This window comes from Osmerus eperlanus, chromosome 1 (genome assembly GCF_963692335.1).
Source record: "Osmerus eperlanus chromosome 1, fOsmEpe2.1, whole genome shotgun sequence".
Classification (NCBI taxonomy): domain Eukaryota; kingdom Metazoa; phylum Chordata; class Actinopteri; order Osmeriformes; family Osmeridae; genus Osmerus; species Osmerus eperlanus.
In genome coordinates this window covers 14085089-14108466 of record NC_085018.1, presented here as the reverse complement: position 1 = coordinate 14108466, position 23378 = coordinate 14085089, and the positions used below count along the sequence as shown (strand labels likewise).

At 45.2% G+C, this 23378-nt stretch overlaps 1 protein-coding gene across 1 annotated transcript in view; it reads right to left on the bottom strand.

The window, feature by feature from the left end:
• igsf21a (immunoglobin superfamily, member 21a) overlaps window positions 1-23378 on the bottom strand; it is a 124295-nt gene that overhangs the window by 60509 nt on the left and 40408 nt on the right. The gene's annotated exons all lie outside the window — the stretch shown is intronic.

The following is a 23378-nucleotide window of genomic DNA, read 5'->3' as shown; positions in this document are numbered from 1 at the left end:
GCACAACGACGACACTCCGGTTCCACGGCGGACAGAAGGAAGTTGCAAAACCAATAATCTTTGTGTGCCCACCACTGTGAAGTTGTGTTCATTGATACTGTGGCCGGGGGAGAAGAAAAAAATCAACATCCACCATGAAGGGGGCTCTGGAAGGACTGCTGTGTAATGAGATGCTACACGGCAAGGTGAGAACATCATTGTATGTTTGTGCCCTTAATCTGTTTGAACAACGAGCGCCAAGTGTGTGAGCACAGGAGCATGGCTCACAGCTTGATTCAGTCGCCTCTTCTTCACAGTGAGCGGACATCTTCCTCCGCCTTGTGTACTGTACATGAAGTCTTCTAGACTGTCAAACACACTGTTTGTGTGTATGTATATGTATGTATGTAAATATGTTGTGCACATAGGTACAGTTATGGACACCCGAAGAAGTGCCAACCGTAAGGTTAGAGCCTACTACACTGTCAAAGATATTGTTTCCTGCGCTTTTTTTTTTAAGAACCATTCTCTCTCCCCTCTGCCGATGGTTGTGGACACACAAGGGCAGACATACAGGAAGACAGATGGTTTTTAAAAGACGCCAGGGCCTCTGTGCACATGTCTATTCCGCATACACTTAGCTAGTCCCCATCCATCCCACCGCTCTCTGTGTGTATCCTTCCCCATCTTCTCTATCCTCTGGGAGGGTGGACTGCAGTCACCATCTGTAAATGCTGCTGCCATGACATACAGTAGGTTCAAAAAACATGACATTTATAGCGTAGAAGCAGAGATGGAAGCTGGCATTAAAAGTCAGTTTCCGAAAGCAAACTATTAATGATGTGGGTGGTAAGAAAAAAAGGAAAAAAAGTTTAGCTCTCAGTTGGTAATTTGGTTTGCTAAAAGTCTGGTATGCTTACATAATCACCCAACTAATGCCGGTTAAAATCAATCATTTCTTTGCACTTCAACACAAACGTACAAAGATAAATACTGTCAAAGAAGCGTTCATTCCATTATTAAAATACACAAACTGGGTCAAGAAGAAAAGCAACCATTTTCTACAAAATTATGGGATTCCTCATAGGAGTCAATTTTGAGTTTCACCCATTTCAACTCCAGCATTGCCTTCCCTATTGGTATCTTATCAGTAATCCCAGAGTAGGGATTTGAGAATCCTTTTTTTTGCTGGTGATGATGAGGTGTTAGACAGGTAGCAGGGGATTAACATGCAGATTTGAACCAACACCACTTCACATTTCCCATGCAACCATTTCAAATGTATCCTTGGCTGGTAGGGTGAAATATTGTACCATCTGTGACGCATTCAGCACAGGGTCTCATTTCATGCTTAAACACATCAACTTTCTAATCCCTAATGTGGCATAGGCCGAGTTTTCCATTTTTAATAAGACATGCTTGAATTAAATTGAGGAAGAAGACAGTGACATTATTTACCACTAATGCTTGTTTTCAGGGTGACTTTGTCTCCCCCTGTTCAACTCAGCATTGTTAATTATGGAACAGAAATTCTCATTTTATATTAAATTGTTCAATTTCTACCATCCCAGCCTAATGTGTTATTTAACTGTTCATCTTTTCTGTCGTGTTGTTCACCAAAGGGATTTTGTGGTATAATGATATCTCCCAACACATAAATGTACTTGACAGAATGATTTTCATTTTTAAATGTTTTTTTCATAATGTGGTCAAATATGAATAAGAGCATGTCTGGGAGGAGGTCTCTGACCTACTATGACCATGTTCCACTGATCAAAAAACTAGGCTTGTCTAATATAGTCGTGATACAATGTCTTGTTCTATTTTCTGTTGTCTCTGTTCTATTTGCCACAAGTGTATCACTGAAGTTATTTTTAACATCTTTCAAACATGGCACCCTAACTAGAACACCAGACCAGACCATTATTACAATCACAGCCTTTAATCACTTTCGTCCAATTTAGTTGATGGAAGAAGTGCCAAAATCAGTTTATTTCCAAGTGTCCTGCTTTAAAACAGACATGTCTCTCCACCAAAGAAAGCTGTCAGCAACGAGTCCAGCTTCAGATTCCACAGGCCAGCCATAGAGCGTTTCTTAATTAAAAGGATGGTTCCCAAATAACAAGATGCTAATTAAGGATATTGGCAGTGAGTAGCTAAATTAGGCATTAAGAGCACTGCAAACCAGCACATTAATAGCCTGATATACTTTACACTATGGAAATTCAAAGGGAGGGGGCTACAATTCTTATTACATTAACAGAAAGTACTTGGACATCTTGCAGGGAGTTGGTTATTACTAATAAAACATTACCAGGACAGTTATATTTACTATGTGTCACCATTATATTTTTGTTTGTATATTAAATGATGTGAGTAGGGCTTCACAGTACGTGAAAAGGCTGTCACGAACTGTCATTAAAAGGGTTGTAAACAGGGTCTTCAAAGCAAAACATCACTGTGTCCACTAAGGGAGAGAAAAAAAAGAAAATCACTTCCTTTATGGTATTGAAGACACGAGTGGTAGTGCGTGTACTGTAGTTCACATGCAGGCCCATGTGTGATGGTCTCTCTGTAGACCTGCTCAGTATGCAGAGGAACATCACACGCTCACAGCATGAGCACTGATATGTGGGGGTGAAAGGATCCATTGCATCGGTTAGACTTGCAAGTCTGTTGCACACGCAGATACACACACATAGACACACACACACACACACACACACACACACACACACACACACACGCACACACAGAGTCCATAAATTAAGCCCCCCTTCCAAAGTCAGTGAAGTAGAATATATTGCTTATATCTAAATAATAAAAAAATTAAAAAAAATCTTCCACTTTCGGTTATGAGTCCTCCAGCTGTGTCAACATTAAAGTGCCTCTAAAGTGGCAGTCAAGCCTTGGCAAGGGAGACATACTGTATATGCAAGGCACTGGTATGGAATAGTCCAGAAGGGGTAAGATTGAGGGCACTGGGTGTCTTCAGCTTCTGGGAAGCAGATGTGTCTGTCCACGCCTTGCGTCATTCAGACGGCGGTGATAGACGGACACGGCAAGGTGTCCACGCTGTGCAGCGAGAGGTGTCGGTCTGAGACGACTAATCCTATTGGACGGGTTAGACCGGCCGTGCATCAGATCTCTCTGGCCTTATCCCCCCGTCGGGTGCATTCTCTCCGTGCAGACCTATCAGCCGGTCTAACTACGTGCCCTGAAGCCCTCTCTCCTCTCACCACCACACCACACGGCGTCAGCGTGGGGTGAACTCTCCTGCACGTACACATGCACACCCTACAACCTCCACACAACCAACCCCTGCCCTGCCCCCCTCATGGCCTCTCCTCCACGAGCTACCCCCTCCTCTCGCCTGACACGACTGCAATCTGGTGTCCGGAGAGCCTCACTCAACTGAGCCCCTTTGAATGGTGACGGGTGTTTTGGAGACCCCAACGCAGTCGAATGGCTTCCAATTTGAGGGATGAAGCCAAGGGACAAAAAATAAGGACACCAAAAAAAGATTCAAAAACAGAGAGCTGTGTCAAGGCGTAAATGTTTACTCTCTTCCGGCAATGAGAGGAGAAAAACAAGGCCTTGATTCAGACGAGGCTCACAGCAAACTGAAGGAGAGGGAGTTGGGGGTGGAGGGGTGGGGGAGATGGCTTGTTATCGTCAGGGGACTAGGGAAAATATGAGGCGTGTTTGAGAGGCATTTTAGTTGTCTGGCAAGGGCTGGGGATTTCAAGGCCCTGTGATCAAGCTACACTGGCTAATGAAGCAAGAGACAATGGCATCAGATGGAGGAAAAGGAGAAAGTCTCTCCTTTTTTCCCCTCGCTCTCTCTCTCTTTTCCCTTTCTTTCAGTCTCTCCACAAATCTCCTCTCATTAGTCTGTTTCCCAATGTTGTGCACATCAGTGTAAGTCCGCTGCAAGGGGGAGCTGTCAAACGAAAGGATGGAGAAAAAAAAAATCTATTGTTTCCTGACCGAAGGAGGCCTTGGGAGAGGCTTGTAGAAGAAAGTGAAAGCACAGACTAAAACGTTGAAAACCAACATCAGGCAACAAGAGAGAAAGTTTCTGACATCTCCCCAGAACCGTTATTACTATTTTACAGTTACATAAGATTAGCCACACTGGTCTAGTAGCCATGTAGCCTCTCATAATACCACCGTCTTTTGTCTGTGGTTTTTAGGTTTCTCCTTGCAAAGCTAAGTGGTTCGGTGAGATGGTTGTGGTGGAGAATACAACCCCCTTAAAACAGCTCAACCAATGAAGCAGACAGTCGTTGAAAAAGGATTAACACCCAAAGCTTCCTAACTTTACTCAAGTGGAGGGTCGAAAACTGGAAACAGGTCACAATAGTGCAAAATGGATGTCTATATAGCAATATATATATACAATTTTCTTTTAAAGTATATCAATAAAAAACATCTGGGACGGTCAGTTCTGATTATGTTTTAGAATTTAGTTTTATGCATCATGCTGTGACAAATGTTCCCGTTCTTTTCTGAACTGGGTAACCCATCTACAGAATTGACTTATATGTTTGCTTATTTTGTACTGTACTCAGGGATTGAAAACGTTCATAGCACACATTTCCTGCACAAAAACGGTGTGAGCATCTAGTTAGCCTAGAGATAAAGTACAGTGCTTTCACAGTTATGGATGCATTAAGCATTGCAAAAAAGTATATTTTGTCTGCGACAGGACATACATTAATAATAGGAAGAAGCACCTTTAGTGGCGGTCTGTGCAGCGCTCGCTACAGTGGACCTTAACAACCTATTAATTTCCGGAGTAAAAGGTGATAAACAGCGTTGCTTAAAATGGCAACCCTTTAGCCTTCCATCACACTGGGCATTTATGGTCGAGTAAGCAAGGGAGTAATGTCTTCTGTAGACCAACCTGCGTTGTTGAACAGGTTCACAGAGAAGTAGAAAAAGATGTTCAAACGCCATGCCTGTTGTCTCGCATCACAGATTTTTGACCTTTCTCAGCCAAAGGAGAAACGCTTTGTTTTTCTTGGCGAGAAATTGAGGGGTAGCAATAAATCTGAGCCAGCTAACACCATGGGTTGCAGTTGGAGAAGGACTATTTGTCTTTTCAACCGCATAAGTGTTTGGTTTTTGATGAGCAAATCTAAAACAAGGCTACAAATAGCCTTGAGATATCCATGTGTGTGTGTGTGAAACACATCATGCTAGCACATCCCCACTGACCTGGAAGGGGCACCATTAACCCTTTGCTCACCCCAGCACTCCATCACCACTACATGCACAATGGTTTTTTGACAGACATAAAGATAAATAACGTTTTTTTTCTCTCTCTTGGTTATTTATTTATTTTCTTTTGGGCGAAACACGTGAAAACCAGGTTGCCAAGAGAAACCTGAGGGAGAAGGGAAGAGACCACATGAAACAACCACATGTAGAACCAATGTTTGTGTGTGTGTCATCGTCCCCCCACCCCCCTCGCTATGGCTGTGGCCTACTGATGTCAGAGCTCTCTATCGGCACATCACAGCTGCTCTACATTCTAGTCGATCACTCTGTCACGACTGTTTATCTTTCACTCCGCCAGCGTCACTCGTACCCACAGTGCTTGTCGCCGCTACGTTAAGAAATGCTTCGTCTCAGAGATGTCTCGGAAAAGCTTTCAAGAAGAGGCACTAAGACTGCCTTTGACAGATTTCTATATGAGGGTGTTTAAGTATCTCTGCCTTCTATGGGTTTTTTTAAATGGGGTAATTGAACCAGTAAACATGAGGCGATTATATTTATGACAGCGACATACTCTATGTACTACAGATAAAAACTTCTTCTTCGTCTGAATATGAATCAAAGTTTGGACTGTCAGTTGAATATCAGAATGATGGACTTTCTTTTGTTCCGCTGAAAAAAACTAAGATAACTCGATTGTTGTACCACACAGCCTTTAAGGCAAAGCATTCATGAAACATGTACGGTATACAACCTCGCAAAGCAATTTACAAACATCTATAAATGTGTAGCTTGCAATGCACAGCTATCATTTAGTCATTTTTTAGCATCTTTATCAGACACTCAACCCATTATGCTGATATTACTTCAAGTCATAAAGATTAATTTCTTAGATGTCTAGCTCATATACTGTATAACAACCACAATTTCAACAACATTGTTAATGATTAACTACCATAAACAAATGGCAGACAATAATTTTCTGAAGCCAAGATAAATGGTTCATGTTTCCAGCAGTCTAAGTATATTGAAACAAAACACAGAGGTGTTTTACCAGTGAGTGTTTCCTGTTGCTTGCTGGCCCCTACTGCCTGTGCAACACCCAATCACACCCATGGTTTTGTCAGCTTGTTAGAGGCTGCCACAAGACAACAACGCTTTTGAATGTGCAACTGCGGAGCGGTGTAAGGAGACCGTCCTAAGTGGAAGAGTCAAGACCTCATCATGGCAAACCTCCATGGCGTGCTTGTGGCTAACTCGAGGAGATCATGTGCGCTTTGAACCACAACTACCTGACAACCCTGCAAGGTCAAGGGTTAGTATTGTTTGGTTTCTGTGGCATTTTGACCTTTTGAGTGGCCTGGCTTGGGGAGTGTCTCCATGATGAGAATCCTTGAGCTAATACTCTAATGTTATCAGATTTTTTTTTCTTTTTAATAATATTTTGTTTCTTGCTATTATAGGTTCACCTGAGGCTTGACTTGTCTCACCATGTTGGTTGCAACACAATAAATAATCAGGGGACTAGGTCCTAAGAGTCCTCCAACTCTGGCAGTCTGTCTCTGAGCCATTTGCCGCCTCACTGTACACGTCAGCGTTGCTACGCCCTGGTTCCATCAAACAAGATTAGAACACGCAACTTTTAATTGTGGATACTCCTGCCTTGACAAGCTCACCGACGTCTGGTAGGTAGCCCTGAGAGGGGTCCATTAACTGAAAGTAAAGAGATTTAAATAACACGGGTGGCGGAAATATCGTGTTTTTTGTTTGTTTGTTTTTTTCACTTCCGTCCAGAAGAAGAGCTTTTAATGGCTGTTGTTTCTTTCTTTCCATTATTTTGTGTCAGATACAATGGTGGGCGGATTGAAATCTTTGTGAGTTTTTTCCTGTGCCCTTGCTTAAGAAATGGGTGTACATACATTTGCACGCATTCTTGTTAACAAAACAAGCTAAAACAACAAATGGTAACAAGTTCAAACTAAATGGTAATATCTAAATCAATTTGGCAGAGAGGGTTTCTTCCTGTACAGTATGTATGTTTGTTTTTTACAGATTACATTTCCAGCGATGCCACTTGGCTAATGTCTATGTCATTAGCTTGGTGAGGAAAATGGTTTACCCAGACCATAGATAATCCCTGCTGAAAAGCAGTCCTTCAAAATACATCCCAGAATCACATCCTTCTCCATAATTATGACCAAGACCGCAGATGAAAGGGAGCTTTGGACTTCTAGCAGATTCCAAAGGCTATACCTTTGATATATAAAGAGAAAAGAGAGATGAAAGCCTTTGGCTCGTTATTATACAGACATAAAGTGGCACTGGAACAATGTCATCAAGCAGAGCATAAACCATGAAGCGTGTGTGTCCAGTGTACTCTTCAGTCTGGTCTTATCCCCCCCCAAACTGGCTGTGAGAGCACTCAAGTTCATATCTGTATTTAATAAATCTCATCGGAGTCACTGGGCACGCAAACCACATTAAATAGCTCGCAGACTGCAAAAAGTATAGAGTGGATGTGGGCTAGAGAGTGTGTTTAATGGTCTTTCAGAGTTACCTCAAGAGCTTTCTCCATTTGTCTACACGGTATCCTTGTCTCGGCACTTTCATTGCCATGATTGAATGCGTCAATTGGCAATATTCTAATGTTCCGCCCAGAAGCTAGGCTCAGAGGATGTAGTGAACTGGCATTTAAAGCCACCCTGTTTTATGGTTGATTGGTCGTTTGGATTAGCTAGCGGTAAAAAACAAATGCCCACTATTTTTTCTGCCATGAATACTACCGAGATGTTTGAACCAAGAGTGCAATGCCGCATGAATGCATGAGAAACTACAATTTCCCTAAAAGCTTGTTTCTAAATCAATTTCACGTGCTCTATCATTTCAGCGGAACATCACATTGTGGTCATCTGCATGACAACAAGGACTTCTGATCAAAAGTTTACATATATATTGTGTGAGACTGTAGAGGGGTATTCATAGATCAGTGGATCAGACTGAAGATCCACAGGGCACAGGTTTGACCTCCCCCACCCCTGTATTTAATGAGAACTTTAATGATACATTTTCATATATCTTTTCTACACAATTGGAGGAAGTATCGATTGTATTCACATGCTTATAGTGACCGTTAATATATGTAAGTGTGTTTGTACTTATACTTTGTAAATATACTTTAAAGGCAGGGTCAGTAATGTTGTTGAGAAGCACTTTTTGCCATATTTGCTTAAATAAACTTCCTGATAGAAACCAATAAATATAAAGGTTTGAAAGTAAATGCAATGATTGGGTAGGCTGTTTGCCTGTCAACCTACCTCCCTGTAAGGCAGCACGTTGATGTGTTTTGGGGGAGTGGCTTTGAAGGGAGGGGGTGGGATGTTTTGGGGGAGTGGCTTTGAAGGGAGGGAGTGGGATGTTTTGGGGGAGTGGCTTTGAAGGGAGGGGGTGGGATGTTTTGGGGGAGTGGCTTTGAAGGGAGGGGGTGGGATGTTTTGGGGGAGTGGCTTTGAAGGGAGGGGGTGGGATGTTTTGGGGGAGTGGCTTTGAAGGGAGGCGGTGGGATGTTTTGGCTTGAATCCTTTCATACTCAAGCCACAATTGCTAGATTAACAAAATGTACCAACCCTTGACTGTTTTGTAATGAAAAATGAACACATTATTATCATTATAGACTGTTGTGTTTGAAATACTCATACACAATATCACATGTGCACAATTGTATTTGTGTATAGGCATTCTAGCTTGCCCGCTCGACAAGTCCAAGTGAATTATGTGGACATTTACAAGAGCCCAATGCAATTCACACGTTGTTACATTCATGTACAGTACATGAACATGTTGTATGTGGGCTAGTGCACGTGACCTCATGTCCACGTACAGTATATGCACGTCACACAAACAGTCTATCCGTGCTTTTTATGATCCTTAAGTTCTTCATGGTTCTCTTTCAGCAGCTTTGTCAGGGCAGTATGATGACTCTGACACCAGCAATCTCTCTACAGAGGAATGCACCCAGCTCACTCAGTCCCCTAATACCTTCCTCTTGCCATTTTGACAAGATGGATTCCTGAGACCCGAAGGATAAGCTTATGCATGAACTGTTGTTACTCAGACACAGTGGGAATGATGGATTGGTCATTAAGGATGATGACATTGCCAGGGTGTAAAAAAAAAAAAAAAAAAAAGAAAAAAGAGGCTGCGTGGCGGTGACATCGGCCCCGCGACATCAACGGCCGTATTTGGACATCCTGTCATGAGGAGCTGGCAGGTGTGTTCTGTCAGCTGCGTGTCACGTGGAGGCCATCCACCGTCTGGTTCCTGAGCAGAGCAGCTCCTCTGTCCTTAATGACTACTGTCCCGTCGCACCGACACCTGGTGTCTCGAGAAGCTTGGAGCCTTTGGTCTTCTCCCATGTCCAGTCCCAGAGCAAACACATAGAACAGCAGGCAGAAGTTGCCGAAAAACAGATCCAAGTAGATCATGATTGTCCTGTTCCACCTTGAGATACAAGGTGAATGAGTACAACTTGGTTAAAGAGCATTTGACTACAGATCAAGGGATCCCAGGTTCAAATCCTCCCCCCTCCCCCACTAAGTCACTTTGAGTAAAAGTGTCTGCTAGATGACTACAATACATGCAGGAATCATGTTTGTAGATGTCTTCTGGTGCATTTAAGAGCTACATCTGATGCACACTGAAGCTCCTGAACCTGCCCCTGAGGTCTCAACCTAAACTGTGGATCTTGTGTTTCCTGAAAACAGCCCACCGTGTGTGAGATCTAACGTCCAGTTCAGCATAAAAAATTGCTAAAGCAAACGTTTCTTCCCATGGCTTTCTGAAACTCAGTCAAACAGAATGAAGGCAAAAAAATAAAAAAAAGCTTTCATCTTAAATAGGACAACTCTACATTGTTTCATTTCCTGTTGAGGGGAGGGACTTAACCGCTAAACGATAGCAGCAGGACGCTCACTCTTAATTTATTGTTATTTGTTAACACCTTTATGAAATTATCATTTATTTTCAGTACTCAAAGCACACAGGAAATATCCTATGTGACAATCCACACTTGGCTTCCCAGGGTACAACTACCAGGCCCGAGCCACATTAAGATAGAGAGCCCCAAATCCTGCAGTAAATCACCTTGAAGACTAATGTGTAATGATGGTAAAGAACATCTCCCTTGTCATTACAGACAAACACAACTTCAATGGATTGAAACAATGGCTTTGTAAACCATTCTGTGACGAATGGAATAAAAAAACATGGATATGCTATGCCTCCCAAGTAACATTAATCCTGATTTTCTTTCTTAATTTACAAGGTTTTAGCCCAGACCAGCCCTGTCCCTACTTTCAGTAAAATGGTGGAATATATATAACTTGTGAAGCAGCTCTGTCAATACCCCGTTTAGTTGTAATGGGACCACTAGCATAACACTTTGTCTTTGAGGCCGATCGATCAGGACCCAGTGAACATGGGCAGAAACAGCAGGAAAGTGAGGCCATAGGAGCCTAAATTACCCAGATGTCTTTGTTAGGATTGGGAGATAATCCGTAGGATCACAAAAGGAATTAGTCACACTCACTGAAATCAGTCGAATAATTTTCATCAGTCAATACGAGCAGTTATATTGCATTTGTACATGTATACCAGGGGGCATTCTACAACAGGTATTTTGCAATAACAGCCCATGTTGCTTCCTCTTTTTTCAAAGTAAGAGTATCATTTACTAAATGGCTCAGTTTAATGGATATAATGCATTTCAGCTACTAGCACAGTAATTACCTCACACTATGAGAGCATTATTCATAGTAGCTCCACAGTGCGATTCACCACTGCAGGTGCATATTGCATTGTAAAGTATAACTGATGATGGACTTAAGTTAAAAAGGAATTGATTCTGGATAACCTTTTCAATATATTTTTGGGTATGTTTGCCCTGGGCACAGGGTAAGATATCTTTCTTTCCACTGACCATGTTGAATTGCATTTGGACAAACACAGTCCAGGGTCTTAAGGAAGAGGACTTCAGCAGGCCCACAGGACTTATTTGTGTATTGTAATATGTCATCTCGTTTTGAATGGCCTCATATATAAAAGGGTCCCTGAAAAGCTCTACAATACATCACTTTCAGTGGCAAACCGTTTGCACAAGCAGATGGGGAATAGAATAGATCAGACCTGCTCGTTCTAAGAACCGAAAATGCTGTGGACATGAGATTTTAGTGGGGGAAAACATTTAATGACATGAAGTAAAGTTGAGAAACGTTTTCACAAACATGGAGCGCACAGCGGTGCCTCGCTCACTAATACAGATGTCACAGAATAAAACCAAGGAAACGAAAAAAGTGCTGTGTTATAATGACAAGAAAAAACACTAAATTCTTTATCGAGTCTTTCTTTTCATTTCACACATGCTTTGCTGCTTAATGTGACTCATTTTCACGTATTATTGCTGCTCATTGTCGATGGAGACAGCTCAATTCAATGAGTTGAATGTCTGGGGTCGTCTGTGCAGAGATGAGAAGAAAATGTTGTATTTTCACTTTCTAAAACTGCCCTTTGGTTACCAATGAACAGTTTTTTGAATAATACGTACAGTACTTTCCACATACAGGAACTGAACCTTTACTCAGTCACCTGACATCAGTATTATCGTCAGTATTATTGCACTGTTTACCAACATCAACATGTGTGAAAGGACTCTATGTATAACCTCCTCTATCTAATGTTAGTTACTAGATGCAGAAGAGACGGAAAGAGCACTAAAAGTTCTTCAGTTAAATTCCACTGTTGGTGGAATACAAGTCAAGGCCACTTGCCAGGTTTTGAAACCCTGCCTTCAACAAGCAATGATTGCATAGATGCAATCTTTTCTCTAACCATCCTGAGAGGCTCTCTAGTGATAACTGTCATGACGAGTGGCTGCCATGGCTCGAGGTATGAGTCACACCAGCAAGATGAATGATGTCCTGAATGAATCTCCTTTAACACCTCGGGGAGTGTGTCTCGTACCGATCCTTGCACGCCTTTGAGCTTCATGGGCCTAGAGGTCAGCGTCTCATTTTGCACCAGCAAAAATCTATTATAACCCCCCCCCCCCCCCAACTCCTTCCCTCTTTCCACAAGTATTGTAGCCAGTGGGGGCAGATAACGGGGTTCTTTAATTGTTTCTTCTGGGCCACAGGGGCTGACCTGTGTGTGAATGAGCTTGGGTTGCATTGTGGTGATGGGCATTGAGAGAGGTACTGTACAATGTGGACAGCCAATGTCCCATGTCATCCGATGGTGCTAATGTTGTCTGTACGTGTCTTCTACTGAACTCGTCCAAAAGCTTTGCAAGGAACTGCAGTTGCACTGTTGTCATTAAAATCATCATTGTAAATGACAAAAACTAGCTGTTGTTTTTTTGTTTTTGTTTTTTTGGGGGGGGTCTGGAATGATGCAGGCCTCTATATGAGACTCATCCTGGAATCATTAAAGCGTTAAAGCTGCTGACACGGCTGCCTCCCTGGTCCCTTCCGCTCTGAAATGGAAAAACATCCGTGTCCAAAAAGCTTCTTCTGGCAAATTGTAGCAGCTAAACAGAAGCATCTTAATTGAGACATCCCCACCCCCCTCCCCACACACACACCCACTACCCCCCTCCAGCCTTGCCCCCTGTAAGTGGTCTGGTATAAAGAGTCCCTAACATGTGCGCTAGCACACACACACTTTCGCATATCAAGTTTCTGGAACTCTGCACTGTCGTTTTTATTCCTGTGTAGTGCAGCCTGCTACTAAGACTCTGCTGGCATAGAAATCACTTTACCCTCTAAAGCAAATGTCACAATCAGCCCTTGATCCACTCCTAATCGCTAAGTAATCACTTTCATGTTTGATCATTCTGTGATAACAAAATGGATTTTGAAAATCTGTTGTGGTTCTACTCTGGAGATTGTCAATGTCCAAGCCCTCTAAAAAGTTGCAAGGGCTATATTTGCAAGTGTATTGCAGCACCAGCATCCTTAATTCAACGACTTGTGTTTAAAATAGAGTCTGGTTCTACAAAGTTCCTTTAGTCAATTTGTCTGAACGTGAATATTCAGACTGCTGTTCCTATCACCTGTTTGTCAATAAAAAAACGTATTGGCTACAAAAAAGTTAAATATATGGTGTTCATACCTAAGTGTCACTGCACTAAAACACGCTACTGTTAATAATTGCAAAAGCACTTTACAGTTCAAGACTCTGTCTCTGATTAAAGTCAGTGAAAAAGCTTAATTAAATCACGTACGAAAACATTCTGATAGGGTAAATATTCAAACCAGGAAAGAAAATAGGGCACAGGGGGTAACCTTGGATCTTGCACACTGTTTCATTAGGTTTGGGTTTATGATAATTTACTGATGATTTGGCCTCATTAATCAGGCTTGTGAAGATATATTTCTGGATGATGCTAGACACCTGGGGATCCGAGGCAAAAGCATGCAAGCAAGCTCTTTCTTTTCTGGTTATTTACTTTGAAACATTTGCATCTTCATTCAATACAGTATGGCATTTCTATGTTAAGACAATAATGCAGGCCTACTGATATTAGCGACGAGTGACTTGCAGTTTGCTGACATGGTGAAGTGTGTAATTATCATTTCATGTATAACAGGCAGCTTATTTGCCCCAGCGACACCCTCAAAGGAGAAGGTTGTGGAGCAGTGATCCTTATCACAATTTTTTGGGTGGTTGCTAGGTCTCAAATGGTATTGAAACTGCAGTGTAAAAGGGTTCACATGCAATCTTCTATTTCGTTGGAAGTGAGTTGCAAAAAGAGATGGGTGTTGCTTTTCAAATGTCAACAACTCTCTCGTGACTCAGAGATAATCTTTTATCTTTAACAGTAATCATCACCTTGTTACTTAGCCTGCCTGACAAGGCCTTGGTGTAGGCTGATTACCATACCATTCCAGTGAGAGAATATTTAGAAGTATGATTATAAAGTAATAAAGGAGTATGTATACATATTTTCAAGAGACTACCATTATTTTACAGACCCAGATTTATCATTACAATCCACTCAGTTCCTCTTTTCACTTTACTTTCTAAACAAGGAATATTAATCCTAAAAAACGGGTTGTTCACCATACGGTACCTTCATAACCTTTGTGACCTATTTATTTTAACCATAGCCCAACAACAGATAACCTTAAAGTGCTGTTGATAGAGTGAAAGTGAATCACAGAAAGGCTAAATTGCCTGTGACCACCTGTCAAAGAATTACTTGGGCAATTGGTCACCAGATTCACTATTGTTCCTGAGCAAACCGTCCTAGATTGTCTGCTTGGGATAAATGGCTTGGACAACCATCCTCAGGTAAATGTCAACACTGGAACAAATGGTGATAATTCTGGATCAATTTGAGTTATGTTCAGTGAATCATATTCATCACAGAGCTACAGCACGCACATGAAGAGGTCTTAGAACCCCTGTTGACGTGCAGAAATATACAAGATACGAGCCAAATGCAATCAAATTTCCATCAGTGTAAGGGAATGCTACAAATGAGGAATATTTTTAGCTCAATCACGGATTCATTCGTTATTCGGATTCATCCAAGGACTATAGCTACAATAGAAAAACTTCATTGAGCCGAGACTTTTTTTGAAATGACACAATTACACTTGGGGGTTTTAGCAGCTGGAAGTTCGACACACAAAAACCCCACAGGAGTGTGCTGTGTGTACACAGTGAGAGCACTCGCTCCTCCGCTCAGATTCCTGTTGCCCAGGCAACCCTGTTTCCGAGTTTTTCAAACTCGGATTTGGAAATAATATGACTCCCCCTGTGTTTTTTCGGCAGCGAGGGAACAGGATTAGCACACGGAGAAGCACAACACTTTTAGGTCAGGAGGTCCAGCTTCCCTCCTCTGTGCCCTGTCTGGAGGTAGCTTTGGCCTTCAGAAAAGATGAATTGCTCTGTCCGGCGATCTTACCCTACAGTTTTTCCCACAGCTCGGGGTGCAGTATGCCAACTGCCAAGTTATTCACATTGTGGTGATTTGGTGGATTTTTGTGGGAGTCCACAGCTTTAATGGGATTTGTGAGACATGGGCAATACGTTTAGCTGTGGTACCCTTCAGTGCCACAGACATGGTAAACACGAGCAATAGAATGGAGGTGCATTTACGTGGACTTGCTACATTCCTAGTCAGTTCAGGACTGCTTTCAAGTTGGGAGGATCAGGTCAGTGTTTGGAGAAGGACCCACACAAGGAGAAAACACCATCCGTAGATTTGTATTTAAAGCTGACCTGTGTTTCTTTTCAGTACTCCATTTCAGGTACAGTAAGTGATTAGGTTGCTTAAGCTTTTGATAGAAACTGACAAGAGATTTGTGTCTCTCCACTAAAATGTATTTGGCATGACTTAATTGCTGATGTTCTGAAATGGACAACGTCTATTTGCCTGAAAGTTCTTTTAAGTGAAGCACTTGAGTCAGCAACAAATATAGGCAAAATCAGTGGCACTAAATGTTTCTTCCCTCTGTGTAAACCTGCCGGTCAAAAAAGTCTACTTCAATCATATCACATTCAAAGGAAAAGCACACACAACCTTGAATCCAGGACCATCTGACAAACACATCATTCAGTATAAAAAAATGAAATGCATAAAATGAGATCGGAAATCATATTCAGTTCCTTTCGTAACCTTCTGTTGGAAGTTTACTTCACAACACATTCAGAAGCGCAGCACAACACATTTTTGAAAGCAACAAAGTAATATATGAAATGCAACATAGCATGGTGGGAATGTCATAGTGTTAGACTGGAAGACTCCTCCAGTCTCTTCAAGCAAAGACTGTGTTTATATCCAGATGGATGAAACCTATCACCATTTTGATAAGAATACGTAATAGGCAATAACGTACTTTGTCATGTTGGAATCCTTAAAGAAACCAATCAATTTCTTCTGATATAATTTGGAACTATTTTGATGCACTCCAGGTAAAGTGTTGGTTGTCTATCCTAATCTAAATCATTATCAAGCACTTATCCATGCGATATAACGCCTGAACGATAATTACATTTGCATCAGAGAACTGATGTATAAAACCCTGTATTGGATGTTTTTTTTTTCTTTTCATCAAACTGGTTTCATACATTGTTACCTTGTCATGTTCTGTACATTGTAGCAAGCTGCAACACTGTATTGACTGCATGAGGCAACATGACTGAATATTGCAGTTGGTCTCTCCTCTATCAATGCTTGATAATCAAAAGAGTTTTCACACAACCAAACAAACTTGTTAACGAAACAAAACAAATGTGTTATCAAAAACATGTCTGTGAAGACTTTAGAGATTTTTAAAAGACTGAAGCAAGAAGTGTGAGTGTTTAGAAATGTGGCAAGGTTGACTTTAACAACTAGCATTAGCACAACAACAAAAAATGGCTGCCACTTGCTGGGAACAAGCTTGGGGTCTTTGGGAAGAATGAGGCTGCAATTAAAGACTGGAACACTGTACCTCCTTGTGGCATCTCATTTGATCCCCACACAATGCCTCTCCAAACTAAATTCTCAGTTAAGTCTTACATGACAGGACGCCTACTGTACGCTGCATTTGCTAAGTTAACGCTTCACCAGCTTACTTAACCGTTCCCCATGCTACACTAAAATGTGGAGTTTGATTCAAATAAAGACAAAATAGATGCTTAAAATTATGCTTCTAACACAGTGCCATGTGCTGCAAAAAACTAACATCAAGTTGCAGATGTTGACATAGGTATTTAAATGCCAAAGCATTGCTATTTAAAATAAATGTGAAGTGTACACTTTATTCGTGTGCACTGAATACCTATTGAAGGGAGACTTGAAACAGTTTTGCATTCCCAGCATCTACTCTTGGGCAGGATGGACTTTCAGTACCTGTACTTTTCAGTTTTTCACTGAAAAGTACAGGGAAAAATTATTTCTTGCACATAGAATAAGGTGTCTGGACAAAGGTTCCCGATAATAAATATCTTACATTCATCAATGAGAAATCAGTGCAAAAATCCACAAAATACAACACAGCATACAAAATCTCAATTACAATCTATCATAGACAGCATGAAATGTGGTCTCCATGACAACGCTATTAGTTTCCTCCTCCTTTTCCTTGACAGCAATCCTGTCTCTCTCTCTCTCTCTCTCTCTCTCTCTCTCTCTCTCTCTCTCTCTCTCTCTCTCTCTCTCTCTCTCTCTCTCTTTATCTCTCTCTTCCTCTCCTCCCTTCTCTGACGTTCCCTGCAGTTGGATCGCGAGGACTGGTATCCATGCGGGATTAAGACCAGTAATCCTGACACATGGGAATGGGAGAGAGAGGGTGATGGGACAGAGAGGGGGTGATGGGACAGAGAGGGGGTGATGGGACAGAGAGAGGGTGATGGGACAGAGAGGGGGTGATGGGACAGAGAGGGGGTGATGGGACAGAGAGAGGGTGATGGGACAGAGAGGGGGTGATGGGACAGAGAGGGGGTGATGGGACAGAGAGGGGGTGATGGGACAGAGAGAGGGTGATGGGACAGAGAGGGGGTGATGGGACAGAGAGGGGGTGATGGGACAGAGAGGGGGTGATGGGACAGAGAGAGGGTGATAGGACAGAGAGAGGGTGATGGGACAGAGAGGGGGTGATGGGACAGAGAGGGGGTGATGGGACAGAGAGAGGGTGATGGGACAGAGAGGGGGTGATGGGACAGAGAGGGGGTGATGGGACAGAGAGGGGGTGATGGGACAGAGAGAGGGTGATAGGACAGAGAGAGGGTGATGGGACAGAGAGGGGGTGATGGGACAGAGAGGGGGTGATGGGACAGAGAGGGGGTGATGGGACAGAGAGAGGGTGATAGGACAGAGAGAGGGTGATGGGACAGAGAGGGGGTGATGGGACAGAGAGAGGGTGATGGGACAGAGAGAGGGTGATGGGACAGAGAGGGGGTGATGGGACAGAGAGAGGGTGATGGGACAGAGAGAGGGTGATGGGACAGAGAGGGGGTGATGGGACAGAGAGGGGGTGATGGGACAGAGAGAGGGTGATGGGACAGAGAGAGGGTGATGGGACAGAGAGGGGGTGATGGGACAGAGAGGGGGTGATGGGACAGGAGTCTGATCTGAGCACACGGTGGAGGGAGAAGCAATCATTCACACGTGCACACATGTGGGCTTAGCCTTACAAGAAGATTAGCGGTAAATTACCGACATTCAGGTATAGCGGGCCTCCCTGGTCTGAAGGATGATCCCATAACATGGATGGGGGGGGAAGGGAGGGGAAGGGCGTTAGTGAGCAGAGGGAAGTTTACAAGGAGGGGTGGGGATGGGTGGAAATGGGCAATGTTAGGTAACGGTATGTGTTTGATTTGTGGGTTTGTGTGTGTGTGTGTTTGGGGGGGGGGGGGGGGGGGGGGGGGCAGAGCAGAGGTGTGGAGATGTGTGTGAGTGTGGGGTGGGGGGTTGGGACAGAGTGTTAACCCGAAGGCAGATTAAGCGCAATAAAGGATGGCACTCAACAGGCACCGGAGCGGAACGCCCAACCCCGGTGCCGTCACCAGCAGCAGAATGGAGGGTTCCACCAGGGAGAGGTCCGCGGGGTATCTCTTCATTAGAGTGACATAATCAGAACAAGCACAGCATGAGGTGAGCTGCCTCGCTCGTCGTCGAGGAGCACTCACCACGGGCCTCCTCAGCGGCCTGCCTCCCCTCGCCTCGCTCCCTCCACTCCTCAGCTAAGCTGCACAATGGCTTGTGAGCAGAGAGAGAGACAGAGAGAGAGAGACAGAGAGAGAGACCTCCCCTCACGTCTATCACTGGATCCATCTGTATGACATATTACCACACAAAAAGCAGCGTGACGTACCCGCAGTGCCTAATCTTTGGCCTGACGGAACGCTCAGCTCAATCTAAAAGGACTGATGTGGTCCCTGTGTATGATCATACACACTCCGGAGACTTCTTTTGTGTGCTTTCTTAAAGAGACCTGGTGCTTTGACTAATACCCAACGAGAGGAACATTTTGTCATTTAGATGGTACATTTACATTTAGTCATTTAGCAGACGCTCTTATCCAGAGCAACTTACAATAAAGTACAGGGACATTCTTCCCCGAGGTAAGTAGGGTGAAATGCCTCGCCCAAGGACACAACGTCATTTGGCCCGGCCAGGAATTGAACTGGCAACCTTCAGATTACTAGCCCGCTTCCCTAACCGCTCAGCCACCTGACTCCCTGTTGGAAGCCACTCTTGGAAGTGTCACCTCTTAACCATTCCATCTTTATGTAATCTCTTTCGCCATGTTTGGAATTGCTGTGGACTGCTTTCTCAAGTCATCAAATATCGGAAAATGAATTCATTAGTCAAGCCTTCTATCGAGAGGGGTTGTTATTATTTAGTTGTATCTGAATAAAGTTACATGTATCTTTGTGCTGCGAACAGAAGCATGGAGGGGGGGAAAAGCAGTCTTGAAGCAGCCGCCAGTTTAGTGAAATAAAAGGGGAGAGATTAAAGAAACTATGGCTGCCAAGTGTGGATAATTGATTTATAATTTATCAGCAGTTGCGCCGAGTAGTGGCCACGAGAGAGATGAGCCGGATTCTTGTTACAACCTCTTCGTTTTCCTCACTTTCTAATACTGGATGTGGACAGCTCCCCTCTCTCGGAGGGTTCAGTTCAAACTGCAGCTGCCAATACCTAAATAGACTGGTTCCTGCAAGGCACAAAGTGTGGTGATGACTCCATTAAAAATTATCCATCGCAGAGTTAATGCAAATTCTATAAACGTTCATCTTGCAAACTCATTTCCCAGAGGGGTTGGCATTTTGACTGTGTAAATAGCTGTGCTGTTGTTAAAGCCCAGTGAATCAGACATTGTATTATCTGTTAGCTGAGATGTGGTTACATTGCAAAGCAACTAGTAAATGCAGACCATTCCTTGCACTTCTGATCCTTGATCTTCAACTGTGCTTTATACACAAATTTTGCTTTGGATACAAGTGTCTGCGAAATGAATAACATTTAAAATATGAATCAGTCGGAACTAGCCTAGTAGCCTAACCAATAATCCCACTTCCCTTCGTGAGAATATCTAAATGTGTAGGAATAATTCAATAAGTGAAGCATGTTTTCAGTAGCATTGCTTAGTATCGCCTGTGGTCTGATCATTTAAATATTGAATAAGGAAATATATAAGGCAAGATATCCTTAAAACGAAACTGACCCCCAAACTCCTTTCTGATCGCATTCAATTTCCATAGCGTTCAGTGTGATGTATGACCCCGGCGCTAACATGTAAAGCGTCATTAATCTATTCGTGTCTTGTCTTGAAAGGTCAGCATTTGTAGAGATGAGTTTGGAGACAGTGCTTTTCTTCTAAGAAGATGTATGAACCAGAGGATCCAGCAGCTATCTCCATGGCAGAGCCCAAAACTAAGCAATACGCGTTGGCAAGGAATGAGCAATGTTAAGGCAATGTGGAGATAGGTGAGAGCAAGGTGATGCAATCATAGCCAGCCCACTGTAGATTCTGCACTAAATAATGACCTGTACTATTCCGGAGGGCAAACTTGTTCAAACTGGTTTACATTTGGATTTACAGAACTGATGTTAGTGTCACGGCCACAGCCGTGCTCCCCCCGGTTTCAGTTTTTTGCCCTGCCCTAGTGTTTCCCTGTCATTGTCTTCGTCATCTGTTCTCGTTAGCGTTATTGTGTCCACCTGTGTCGTTTGGTTCTGTGTATTTAGGTTTCTGTTTTGTGTCCAGTCTTTGTCTTGTCCTTACCATACCTGTCTGTGTGAGTACCCTATCTGTTCCCGTTTTTGTGAATAAAACCCTTGTTTCTGCCATGCCTGCCGACTCCCCTGCATTTGGGTCCAACCCCACCTCACGCCGTGACAGAAGGACAAGACCACAAATGGACCCAGCAGAGAGTTCCCTGAACCCTTTCCTAGGGACCCGACTTGCCTGTCCGGGTTCCTACCCCGGCTCCAGCCCCAGCCTGAACCCCGACTCCAGCCTCGGTCCTGCCCTGGGCCCCTGCCTCGATCCTGCCCTGTGCCCCTGCCTCGTCCTGAGGTTGTGCCGCCCTGCGCCCGGACGAACATGGTTGCGCCGCCCAGCACCCAGAGCACCGAGGCTGTTCCTGCCGGGGAGTCTCGGCCGCCTGCCGCCGGTACCCAGCCCCGTTCCTGCCCTGTAGTCCAGCCTCGGTCCTGCCCTGGACCCCTGCCTCGATCCTGCCTTGTGCCCCTGCCTCATTCTGAGGTTGTGCCGCCCTGCACCCGGACGAACAAGGTTGCGCCGCCCAGCACCCAGACCACCGAGGCTGTTCCTCGTTCTTGCCCTGTGCCCCAGCCTCGTTCCTGCCCTCTGCCCCAGCCTCGTTCCTGCCCTGTGCCCCAGCCTCGTTCCTGCCCTGTGCCCCAGCCTCGGTCCTGCCCTGTGCCCCAGCCTCGGTCCTGCCCTGTGCACCAGCCTCGGTCCTGCCCTGTACCCCAGCCTCGTTCTTGCCCTGTGCCCCAGCCTCGGTCCTGCCCTGTGCCCCAGCCTCGGTCCTGCCCTGTGCCCCAGCCTCGGTCCTGCCCTGTGCCCCGGCCACCGCCTCCTCCGCCCGAGGACTGCTGGCCACCGCCTCCTCCGCCCGAGGACTCCTGGCCACCGCCTCCTCCGCCCGAGGACTTCTGGCCGCCGCCTCCGCCCGAGGACTTCTGGCCGCCGCCTCCTCCGCCCGAGGACTTCTGGCCGCCGCCTCCTCCGCCCGAGGACTTCTGGCCGCCGCCTCCTTCTGCCCCAGGACTTCTGGCCGCCGCCTCCTCCGCCCGAGTACTGCTGGCCACCTCCTCCGCCCGAGGACTCCTGGCCGCAGCCTGCCGCCGTGCCCGCGCTCCCAGGCGCCCCCTCGTCCGCGCTCCCAGGCGCCCCCTCGTCCGCGCTCCCAGGCGCCCCCTCGTCCGCGCTCCCAGGCGCCCCCTCGTCCGCGCTCCCAGGCGCCCCCTCGTCCGCGCTCCCAGGCGCCCCCTCGTCCGCGCTCCCAGGCGCCCCCTCGTCCGCGCTCCCAGGCGCCCCCTCGTCCGCGCTCCCAGGCGCCTCCTGTCCCCTGTGCCCGTCCCCTGTGCCTGTCCTGCCCCCGGGTGGTTCCCTGGACCTGCTCCGGCCTCCGGGCCACAGGCCTTCTGCCCTGCCTCCGGGTCGACCCCCGGACCTGCCCCGACCCTCTGCCCAGCCTCCAGGCCGGCCCCCGGACCTGCGCCGGCCCTCTGCCCTGCCTCCGGGTCGACCCCCGGACCTGCCCCGGCCCTCTGCCCTGCCTCCGGGTCGACCCCCGGACCTGCCCCGGCCCTCTGCCTTGCCTCCGGGCCGACCTCCGGACCTGCTCCGGCCTTGTGGGACGTCCGGTGACGTCCCTTGAGAGGGGGGTACTGTCACGGCCACAGCCGTGCCCCCCCCCCGGTTTCAGTTTTTTGCCCTGCCCCAGTGTTTCCCTGTCATTGTCTTCATCTGTTCTCGTTAGCGTTATTGTGTCCACCTGTGTCGTTTGGTTCTGTGTATTTAGGTTTCTGTTTTGTGTCCAGTCTTTGTCTTGTCCTTACCATACCTGTCTGTGTGAGTACCCTATCTGTTCCCGTTTTTGTGAATAAAACCCTTGTTTCTGCCATGCCTGCCGACTCCCCTGCATTTGGGTCCAACCCCACCTCACGCCGTCACAGTTAGAGCCTTCCGCCCCCTCACTAAGCCCAGTTCGATTCCCGGTCATGCCAACTGACGTTGTGTCCTTGGGCAAGGCACTTCACCCTACTTGCCTCGGGGGAATGTCCCTGTACTTACTGTAAGTCGCTCTGGATAAGAGCGTCTGCTAAATGACTAAATGTAATGTAAATGTAAATGCATCATCTTCCTGAACAACCTTCAACAGTACAGTACACAATGTTGGCTTTATGGAAAAATAATAGTAAACAAACCACAAGTTGACAACTGTTTCTCCCTTGAAATCCATGAGTGTTTTAAAGAGAGCTCGTTATGAAAACCCTGGTCTGCGAACCACAATTATATGTATATAAATGCCACATGTTCTTTTTTGTAAAAAATACTGGGGGATGTTTTGGAGTATATTTATTCTTCCACGAACAGCTAGTGTACAATATGAGGCCAGTATTACTGTGCAACAGGCCGAGTACGGACAAA